The following is a 10,417-nucleotide window of genomic DNA, read 5'->3' on the forward strand; positions in this document are numbered from 1 at the left end:
TGGAGTCGATTCGAGAACGCGATTACAAACAAACAAATACAATATAACCGGATATAACAACCCTCAAGGGTTACTCTGCGTATCATTGCTGAATGATTTCATGCTCAACAACTGGACACGAAGAAGAAGAAGTTAAATAAACCGTAAGTAGCTTGAGGTTATATTTACATGATATTGGCGCGTTTTACGAGATGGAAAGCGATTTAAACAGATCTTTGAGAATTTTAGATTCAGCAATTTCAACGAAAGATAAAAGTTTGTTACATTCAACAGCACAGAAGGTAAAACAACGTAAAGATCTCGATTTTTCCTTAACATTAACTCCTGTAGAGGCAAAGAGGTTAGAATTACAAAACACATTTTTTTCGGATGTTTCCTTGGCGTTAACAGCAGAAGAACTAAAGAGAATTGATGCTAACAAAGTAAATTCGGAAAATACTTTCTATAATATAGTTGAGGGTGATCGAACCTTGACGGGATCGATTTTGCAAGCAAATAAGCCCTGGACAACAGCTGCAGAGAACTTGTATATAGAGTTTTTCGAGACATTACAATCTCATTCTCAAGAGCATAATGCGTTTAATATATTGTCTGATTTAGCAGCATGTTGTTCAGATGCATTAAATGTAGTCAGAGGCATAAAATCAAAGATAACTATACAGGGCATTCCTGAAGAGTCTTGGTTAGAAAAAGAGCGTAATATTTGGCGATTATTAGTAATTTTAATGCAAGACAGGCTATTGACAAGAAGTGAAAACATGGAAGATGAATGTAATACAGCAAGTGAAAAAATATGTGTGCTTAATTTATTTAAACATGATAGTCTCTTAAGAGAATGTCAGCTGGTAATAGACTGGTTAGAAGTAAATGCATCTGAAATGGAGGAAGCAGTTTATCATTTCACAGACAACAATTCAGTAGGTTGGGAAAATACTCTACATCAACTAGAGTCACCAGAAACTATAGTGTTTGAGAGCTCCAGGAAAATCATTAATAGATTGGATCCAGATGCACCACATTACCAGAAATTACCTCTACATGATATTGATCAAAGTGATGAGGATACATTGTGCCGTAAAATGTACTCTCTTATAAGATGTGGGAAACTTGAAGAAGCTCAAAAGGTTTTTTGTATTGCATTNGTGGAGGTAGACCTAGATTAGATTACTGTTCGCAAATAGTTAAGGATGTGTGTTATTCTAGTTTTAGGGAAATGCGAAGATTAGCTCAGGATAGGAAAGAGTGGAGGTGGGTGTCAACCAGTCTTAGAACTGACGACCTTATGATGATGATGATGATGACGTATGTAATGGTATAGTTTCTTTATAACCAATCTCTATTGAACTGACAAAGTCTGACCAGCAATCTTACCAGCAACGATGTTGTGTCTTACTTTAAAACGGTTTATCCAACTCATCGAACAACTGAAGTTAGGAATATTCAACTATTAAAAAGTTAGCTTTTTCTTGAAGCAGGGTCCCATTAACGGGTATTCCCCGGTTACGCTTAAGCTTAAACCACTATAATAATGCCTCATCTATCTGTTGTTGAGTTGATGCCTTGACATGTTTACATTTCAAAACATTTACATTAAATAGGGGTTCTTGCTTATTTTTATTTTTATTTATTGTGGATATTTTAGAATGAGAAACGCCGAATTCCTTTTCGAGTGTTACATTTGATTTGCGTTCTTCTATACGTGTAAAATAGCCTTTTTTTCTTCAATTGTAAAACACTTTCGTTTCGAGCTTTTAACTTTGTCACAATTGAGTTTACATAGCGGTTAGCTAAAAACAGTTAGCCGTTATAAGCAATGTCGTTATATCCAAATTCTACCGTATATGATAGATAGATAGATTAAACTTAAAGGAATTGTTTGTAAATAGGTATGCAATACATCGTACACTTCAGCATAAGAAATTGCTTATACTAACTTTCATTTACGTAATACTATTTTGCCTTGTGCTGACAGCACTTACAATTCTTTTTCATATATAATTGTAAAAATTAAAGAAAACAAATGTTCTATTATTTTAAAAAAAAAAAGAAGATATGTCCCCTGTGCTCGTTAGTGCTAGTCAGACGCTTCTGATTAACAAATGCTCATAGGTTCACATCCAATAAACATGATGTCTTATAAATTTGGTATTGGCAATGTAAATTATTAATAAGTAGTCAAACAATTTATCTTACTGCTGAAATATCACGGTTTAGTTTGGTTCCAAATATCCTTAATTAATTAAATAATGTATCAAGCAAAGTTTTTCGCCTCAGTTTAGCTGACAGTTCATTACATTACTCATTACCCGGATGAGAAGAATGAAATAGAAGTTTACGACATATCCGGAGGGTCTGTTCTTTGTTCGTTCTTCAGAAGTAGTGCAGTTTTTAAAAACAAAAAGGAATAAAACAATCACTAAAGTGTTTACATCTAGTAGTTGATTAAACTTTTGTCGGAAAATCAGTTTAAAAAGTCTATTGGCTTCTCGACGCCATTCAGGCACGTTTGAAGTTTTTAATTCGATTAAGTTTAGTTCTCGCACCAATAAATTGGAGAAATCGTCAGCAATGGAAACGCATACAATGGTATTTTTCTTTCTTTAATTGTAAGTATTCATTAAGAGACATTGGAAATCATCGGAACACTATGTCATTTGTAAGCAAAAGGTTTTGGGCTTACAGTTTTATTTCATACCTAGGCACCTCATTGGACTATCGCATTTAGTTTTGGTGAATGTTGATTGTTGCCAAATAATAAAATTATTCAGTGGCAGATCTTTGATATTAGTAATTTTCAATTTTTACATGAATGCATAACTGAAATATGGGACCACTTGAGGATGCCCCTGAGTCGAGTTGTTGTACCTGATGTAACATATATTCCTTGAATCAGCTTATTACACATTGTCTTTGATTGGATCACTGTAATTTTGTGAGTAAAAATTCGAAAATTGGTTAAAAAAATCGGTTGTCTGTAAAGTCGGTTTACTGACGATAGTTGAACGTGACAACGTCATAAGAAAATACTGATGGAATGGTTTCATTTTTCAAAAGAAAATTTTAATTTTATTTGTTTGATAGATATTTTGTATGGATATAGAGAAGGAGGTAAATGGAAATCACAATTGAATTGATCAAGTTACATTTATTTGTACGCATAAATACAATTATGTCAATTTTTATTTATTTTTTTTCCAATGTACATAGTTTTTACAAGTATGAATGTGCTTTGAGTAATTGTTTTACAACTTTTATTTACAACTTTTAAACATCATTAAAATTTTTGTAACTCTAGCTTCAATTCGACAATATATCACTGAACGTATATATAATATTGCTATAAACAATTGACACCACATTCACTTTTCACTGCACTTCATACTTGACGAAAACATGTAAATGTATTATTGTATAGCAGCTGTCCACGCGGACGCATCGCTCACTCAAGTAGGAGAGAGACAGATGTCGAACGCTGCCGAACGCGGAGGCCGATTGTGCCTCTTTGTCGCTCGTTCCGCGCTCTCGCTTGTACTTCAAGCCTTAAATGGAACGCCTCAGAGCGAGGTAACGCCGCATGAGTCATGTTTTTTCGTGCGTGCAGCCGGCTCCATCGAATTATAAGACGTTGTCACGTCAAAAGGGGCCGAAATTGTGAACCATTTCCTTTTAATATGAATAAATTAGAAGATGTAAGAAGCATTTGCGGTATATAATCATTAACAGTGGTATTCCTGTGGTCAGGGGCGCAACAACGTTACAGTTTGACTGGGTGCTCCCCCAAGCCGAAAATGTCGAGCTTGAACTATTTGAACCGAACATTCAAATTGGTTTATTATCTGAATCGACTGGAATTGACTGGGTACCCAACCCAATCGAGTGGGTGCTCAGGCACCCGTGGACCCCCCCCCTTGTTGCGCCTCTGCCTGTAGTAGAGTTCTTAGGAAAATAATTAACTACAACAGTATCTTCATTTTTCTTGCAAATTGTATCTGTTTTGTTTTTTGTTACGATTTGTGCTACAATTTTTTTAAGTGTGTCATACAAATTAAAATTGGCTTGAACACTGTAAAGAGCTATATTTTGCGTGTCCAAAGTTGAAAATTGGTTAAAAAGGACACGACATTGTGAATCATTTCTGATTTTGCAAACACATTCTCGTCAAAACACATGTCACCTTGATATTTCGCTGGGCTTTTATATGAAATAAGTTTAAATTAGAGGCGAAAACCATAGTACTGTTTAACTTTTGCTTAATTCCTATGTTTGCATTTAGCATACTATCTAGTCTTCGCCACTGTGATGCCAATTGAAGATGCAATAATCCAGCTGAACGGTTAGTTAACCGCAACGAAAACTGTTTCAAAAGCCGCCCACCCGGAACTGAAAGTAGTTAATTATGCGTAATGTTTGCGGCATGTAAATGTTAGTGGCCGAAATAAATACTCAGTTCGCAATATGGATCGATTGTCGAAAATATGTTCCATTTCGGAATCTGCTGAAGCTGATTTATACATTTTGCTAACTGAGCATTCCGAAATTGCTCAAATGACGAATATGAGTATACTTCGACAAAAAGTGATTATAAAAAATTCTGACTAAAACGGAATACGAGCCCTCGTCTATAAAAATGGCTATAATGGCTATGGTTATATCTGAAGAAAATGGTTTTTATAAACTAAGCACAGTTAATGGCGTTTTAGAGAAAATTTACACCAACAATGAGTTTCAGATTAATAGCATTTTCATTTTTGTGTAACGAGCTGGTGTATTTAATTGTAAGTAAAAATCTTTTTTACATTTGCCTTAAAATGAATTTATATTTGCGGAAGACATTCCCCTAATGTCATGTTCAATGAGACAGATTGTTATTAAGGATCTCGAAGCAAGAGTTCATAAGTTTACGGGATTGCAAGAAACAATGTCAAAATAAAAAGTGCAAATGTGTTTCGAGCAACGGCAAATGTAACAGGAAGTGTTATGTAAGTTCTTCTTGTTGCAATGAATTGATAATATTAAAATTTTCATTCGAGTTATAAGCTGCTTCCGATTGTGAGAAGTGAATATTGCTTTCCTTCATAACTACAATTCTATTAATTGAAATTTTTTTTCTTAATTAAAAACTCAAACTCGAGGACTGGGCATTCCTAAATTGTAAAATCGGCGAAATGCATTAAAACTAAAAAGGATCTCCTGCCGAAGTATATTTATATTCGGAATTTGACTCCGAATTGCTCAGTTCGCGAAGCGTGTAAATCAGTTTCAACAGATTTAGATATGGAATACATTTCTGGAAACTGCTCATTTGGATTTGATCATGTCGCGAACTGAGTAGAATTTAGAATATGAGTCTAAAATCATCATCATCATAAGGTCGTCAGTCCTAAGACTGGTTGGACACGCACCTCCACTCTTTCCTATCCTGAGCTAATTTTCGCATTTTCCTAAAACTAGAACAACCCACATCCTTAACTATTTGCGAAGAGTAATCTAATCTAGGTCAATCTCTACTAGTTAACTCCTGTTTCTGCCTCTAATATATGCCTCAGAAGGTGTCCTACTAACCTATCTCGTCTATTTAATATTGACTTCGATGAAGTCCTCTGTTCTCTTATTCTTTCTAATACCTCTTCATTTCTAACCTTCTTTATCTACGGTATCCTCATCATTCGCCTGTAACACCACATTTCGAACGCTTCTAACCTTCTCTTTTCCGCCGCGCCCACCGTCCATGTTTCGCACCCGTACAGTTCCGCGCTCCAAACATACACCTTTAACATACTTTTCGAATTTCTAAATTAATCGTTCCCGGGCATAGAAGTGACTTTTTTATTTTAATTGAAGGCGACTCGACCCTGCGCTATCCTCTACTTCATATCCCTACTACTCCTTCCGTCTTGACGTATCTGACTTCCTAGATACCTAAAATCAGCCATTTCTTCTAATCTTTCGTCTCCTGTCTTTATGTTCGCTCATTCGCTGTTTAAGGAGTTTCAAAAGGGGGATTTTTGAATACTTAAAAATTAATTGTTAAGAATAAAATGTATTTTTTGTTATGTATTAGCAAAATGCTAAATATAAAATATAATTGTAATTGTATTGTAATTCCCTACTTTTTCTTCCCTTGCATACTAGTATTTTTATTTTACTTTATTAGGGTACAGTATGATACTTATAAGTATTATGCAGCTCTGTGTAGCTCTTTTGAATAAATATTTGCTTGGTTTTGACATTTTATAATATGTAGTGCTTTTTTAATTTTTTTATAGCTTTCATTTCTTCCCAACTATAAGTTAAGTACATCCGAAAGATCACATAATATATATTTTGGTTCGCAACTGTTTCATCTTTTAATTAAAAACTTCTTGTTAAGAAAGAATCTCAACATGCTTTAAAATTATTCGTCAACTCATTCTCGGGTATGTTCCATTTTTTCTTTCCATTATTTCTCGTATTGTATGAATATATGTATACACTGTACATTTAAATAAATCTTTTCGAACTTTCTTCTAATTATTTTCTGAGTTTCGGTGTAATGATTTACTCTTTTCTTTTGTTGGCTGGTGCACTTGTATTTTCCGTTTGGCGATATCAATGTGAAATTTGTTACAAGTCCGTAATTAGAGCGCACTTGTGTTCGATTCGGCACACGTTGATGAATTACCGGATAGAATTCGCAGTAGTACGTGAGCTTTACTTGAAATTTGGTTTCTCCGATGCTGTATTAATACAACGTAATTATGATTAATTACCGCACATTTCAGGGATAATTGAATTACGTACCGATGAAATGTCGACATTAATTCTGTATAGAGCTGCCGATGCGATGACTACAGATTTTATAGTGAAATTGATTTTCATTTTTCGCTCCCGGCCACGTAGAACTTTCCGAAAAATTCGTAAACAAATGTTTAGATTTTACTTTTTACAATGTTGTCAAATAACAAGAAAAACAATAACTGTAGTTACATGCATGTGGTCAGTGAATATTGATATATGTATATCACGGAGAGGAAAATCTTAGATAGAAAAATTACCATGCCCATCATTGTAAAGTGGATGAAAGAAACATGCATTGAGAAAATTATAAGAGAAGTTTATAAAGTTTTCTAGAAAGCATACGAATTTTTACTGTGCTAACATGGTAATTTTGCCACTCTCAGTCAAAGACACGCAGATTATGCGACAGCAATATATTTTTTACAAGATTTTTCTCTTCGTGATGTCGATCGATGTAAAACAGTCACATACTAACTTTAGAATTACTTCTCATATTATTTTACATTTGTTTGTCAGATTTTGATATTTCTGTTTGAAGAGGACAGAGACAAAATGTCTAAAGTCAGATTTTGTGTAAGTGCGTCAGGTGTTAAACATTCATACATTTTAATCTTTGTGATGCCGATCAATGTAAAACAGTCACATACTAACTTACTAACTTCAGAATTAGCTGAACCCCCTTCTTATTTTTTCAAGTTCATGATTTTGAGAATTTGTGACTGTAGAAACGAAATAAATGGGTTATTTATCAAGGAAGCAGTTGTAGCAGTTTGCAATACAAAGAAAACTAATGTCGAGCATTATTATTCAGGCCTCTAGCAATGTATTGTGCTTTGGCAGGGGTGCAACTGATTAAGCAACTGTTGTACTTTAATTTTCAAACTAAAGTTTTTGATACACATACAAATCCCTTACGTACAAATAACATTGTTCATATCTACACGGATGTAATTGTGCAAAAATATGCATGTATAAATAAGAAATAAAAGAAGCACCTAATCCAATAGGTTAATAAGTATTATTAGCTTAGATACTTGAATTCGCCTGTGTTTAATTTTTGTCCATAAATTCACCAATTTGTTTAAGTTAAGAACATCGGAAAGGTCTCTATCGCTTTTTATCATTAGGGCATCAAGTCTCCNGTCTATATTTGGGCATTACAGGTGTTTAATAGTAAAACTTGCAGGTGTAAAAACAGTCATAATATTCAAAATTCGTTTGTGGAATATTGAATATTTTGTTTGAAGAAGACGAGGAGAAAATGTGTGGAATCACATTCGTTATATAAAATCTCTTCACCCTTCCTTCTGCACCTTAAACTTTGCAATTTATGATACAATAATTACAGGTGTTTCAACATGCACTTTATCCAAAATTCACTTCCAGGTATTGCCAATATTGTCTGTAATAGGGTCTTTCTACCCTTACCTCTGATTCTAAGAGTTTGCAATTTCTGCCTATAAAACTTACAATAGTATAAATTTCTATGTTATTCAAAATTGGGGTGTTACATTTTGACAATTTTGTTTCAAGAGGACGGTGACAAAATGTCTAAAGCCAGATTTTGTGTAGGGGTGCTTTCAACCCTTCCTTCTGAACTTAAATCTTTGCAATTTAGAGTATTAAAAAATGCAGGTCTTTAAACATCCATACTATCCAAAATTCGTTTATCAGATTTTGATAATATTGTTTGAGGAGGAGGGTGACAAGTGTGTAAAGTCAGATTTTTATAAGGGTGCTCTCTACCCTTCCTTCTGGATATAAAATTTTGCAATTTGTGATAGTAAAAATTACAGGTGTTAAAACACTCATATTATTCAAAATTTTTGAGTCAGATTTTGGTAATTTTGTTGAAGGTAACGGAGACGAAATGTCTAAAGTCAGAATTTGTGTAGGGGTGATTTTTATCCTTCCTTCAGAACCCAAAGTTTTGCATTTTAGTACTGAAAATTATAGAGATTTAAACATGCATACTATTCAAAATTCGATTGTCAGATTTTGATAGTATTGTTTGTAAAGGGTTGGAACAAAATGGGTGAAGTCGGATCTTTTGTAAGGGTGCTGTCTACCTTCCCTTTTGAAACTAAAACATTATAATCAAATGGTGCAACTTAAACTTTTTAGTGGCAGTAAATCCGCACCAGATGGAGATACTTTGTCTATATTTGGGCATTACAGATGTTTAATAGTAAAAATTGCAGGTGTAAAAACAGTCATAATATTCAAAATTCGTTTGTGGAATATTGAATATTCTGTTTGAAGAGGACAAGGAGAAAATGTGTGAAATCACATTCGTTATATAAAATTTCTTCACCCTTCCTTCTGAACCTTAAACTTTGCAATTTATGATACCAAAAATTACAGGTGTTTCAACATGCACTTTATCCAAAATTCACTTCCAGGTATTGCCGATATTGTCTGTAGAAGGCGAGGACAAAGCGTGTATAGTCACATATTCATTTAAGGGTCTTCCTACCCTTGTCTCTGGGGTGCTTTCTATCCTTCCTTCTGAACTCAAATATTTGTAATTTATAGCATAAAAGCTACAGGTATTTAAACATGCATATGAATGAAAATTTCTTTGACAAATTTTGATAGTTTTATTTGAAGAGGAGGGTGACAAAGTGTGTAAAGTCAGATTTTAATAAGGGTGCTCGCTACCCTTGTTTTTGGATTTAAAACTTTGCAGTTTCTGATAGTAAAATTTACGGGTGTAAAAACACTCACATCATTCAAAATTTGTGACAGATTTTAGTAATTTTGTCTGAAGGTAACGGAGACGAAATGTCTAAAGTCAGAATTTGTGTAGGGGTGATTTTTATCCTTCCTTCAGAACCCAAAGTTTTGCATTTTAGTACTGAAAATTATAGAGATTTAAACATGCATACTATTCAAAATTCGATTGTCAGATTTTGATAGTATTGTTTGTAAAGGGTTGGAACAAAATGGGTGAAGTCGGATCTTTTGTAAGGGTGCTGTCTACCTTCCCTTTTGAAACTAAAACATTATAATCAAATGGTGCAACTTAAACTTTTTAGTGGCAGTAAATCCGCACCAGATGGAGATACTTTGTCTATATTTGGGCATTACAGATGTTTAATAGTAAAAATTGCAGGTGTAAAAACAGTCATAATATTCAAAATTCGTTTGTGGAATATTGAATATTCTGTTTGAAGAGGACAAGGAGAAAATGTGTGAAATCACATTCGTTATATAAAATTTCTTCACCCTTCCTTCTGAACCTTAAACTTTGCAATTTATGATACCAAAAATTACAGGTGTTTCAACATGCACTTTATCCAAAATTCACTTCCAGGTATTGCCGATATTGTCTGTAGAAGGCGAGGACAAAGCGTGTATAGTCACATATTCATTTAAGGGTCTTCCTACCCTTGTCTCTGGGGTGCTTTCTATCCTTCCTTCTGAACTCAAATATTTGTAATTTATAGCATAAAAGCTACAGGTATTTAAACATGCATATGAATGAAAATTTCTTTGACAAATTTTGATAGTTTTATTTGAAGAGGAGGGTGACAAAGTGTGTAAAGTCAGATTTTAATAAGGGTGCTCGCTACCCTTGTTTTTGGATTTAAAACTTTGCAGTTTCTGATAGTAAAATTTACGGGTGTAAAAACACTCA

The sequence above is a fragment of the Agrilus planipennis genome, unplaced genomic scaffold, assembly GCF_000699045.2.
Source record: "Agrilus planipennis isolate EAB-ADULT unplaced genomic scaffold, Apla_2.0 scaffold248, whole genome shotgun sequence".
NCBI classification, from domain to species: Eukaryota; Metazoa; Arthropoda; class Insecta; order Coleoptera; family Buprestidae; genus Agrilus; species Agrilus planipennis.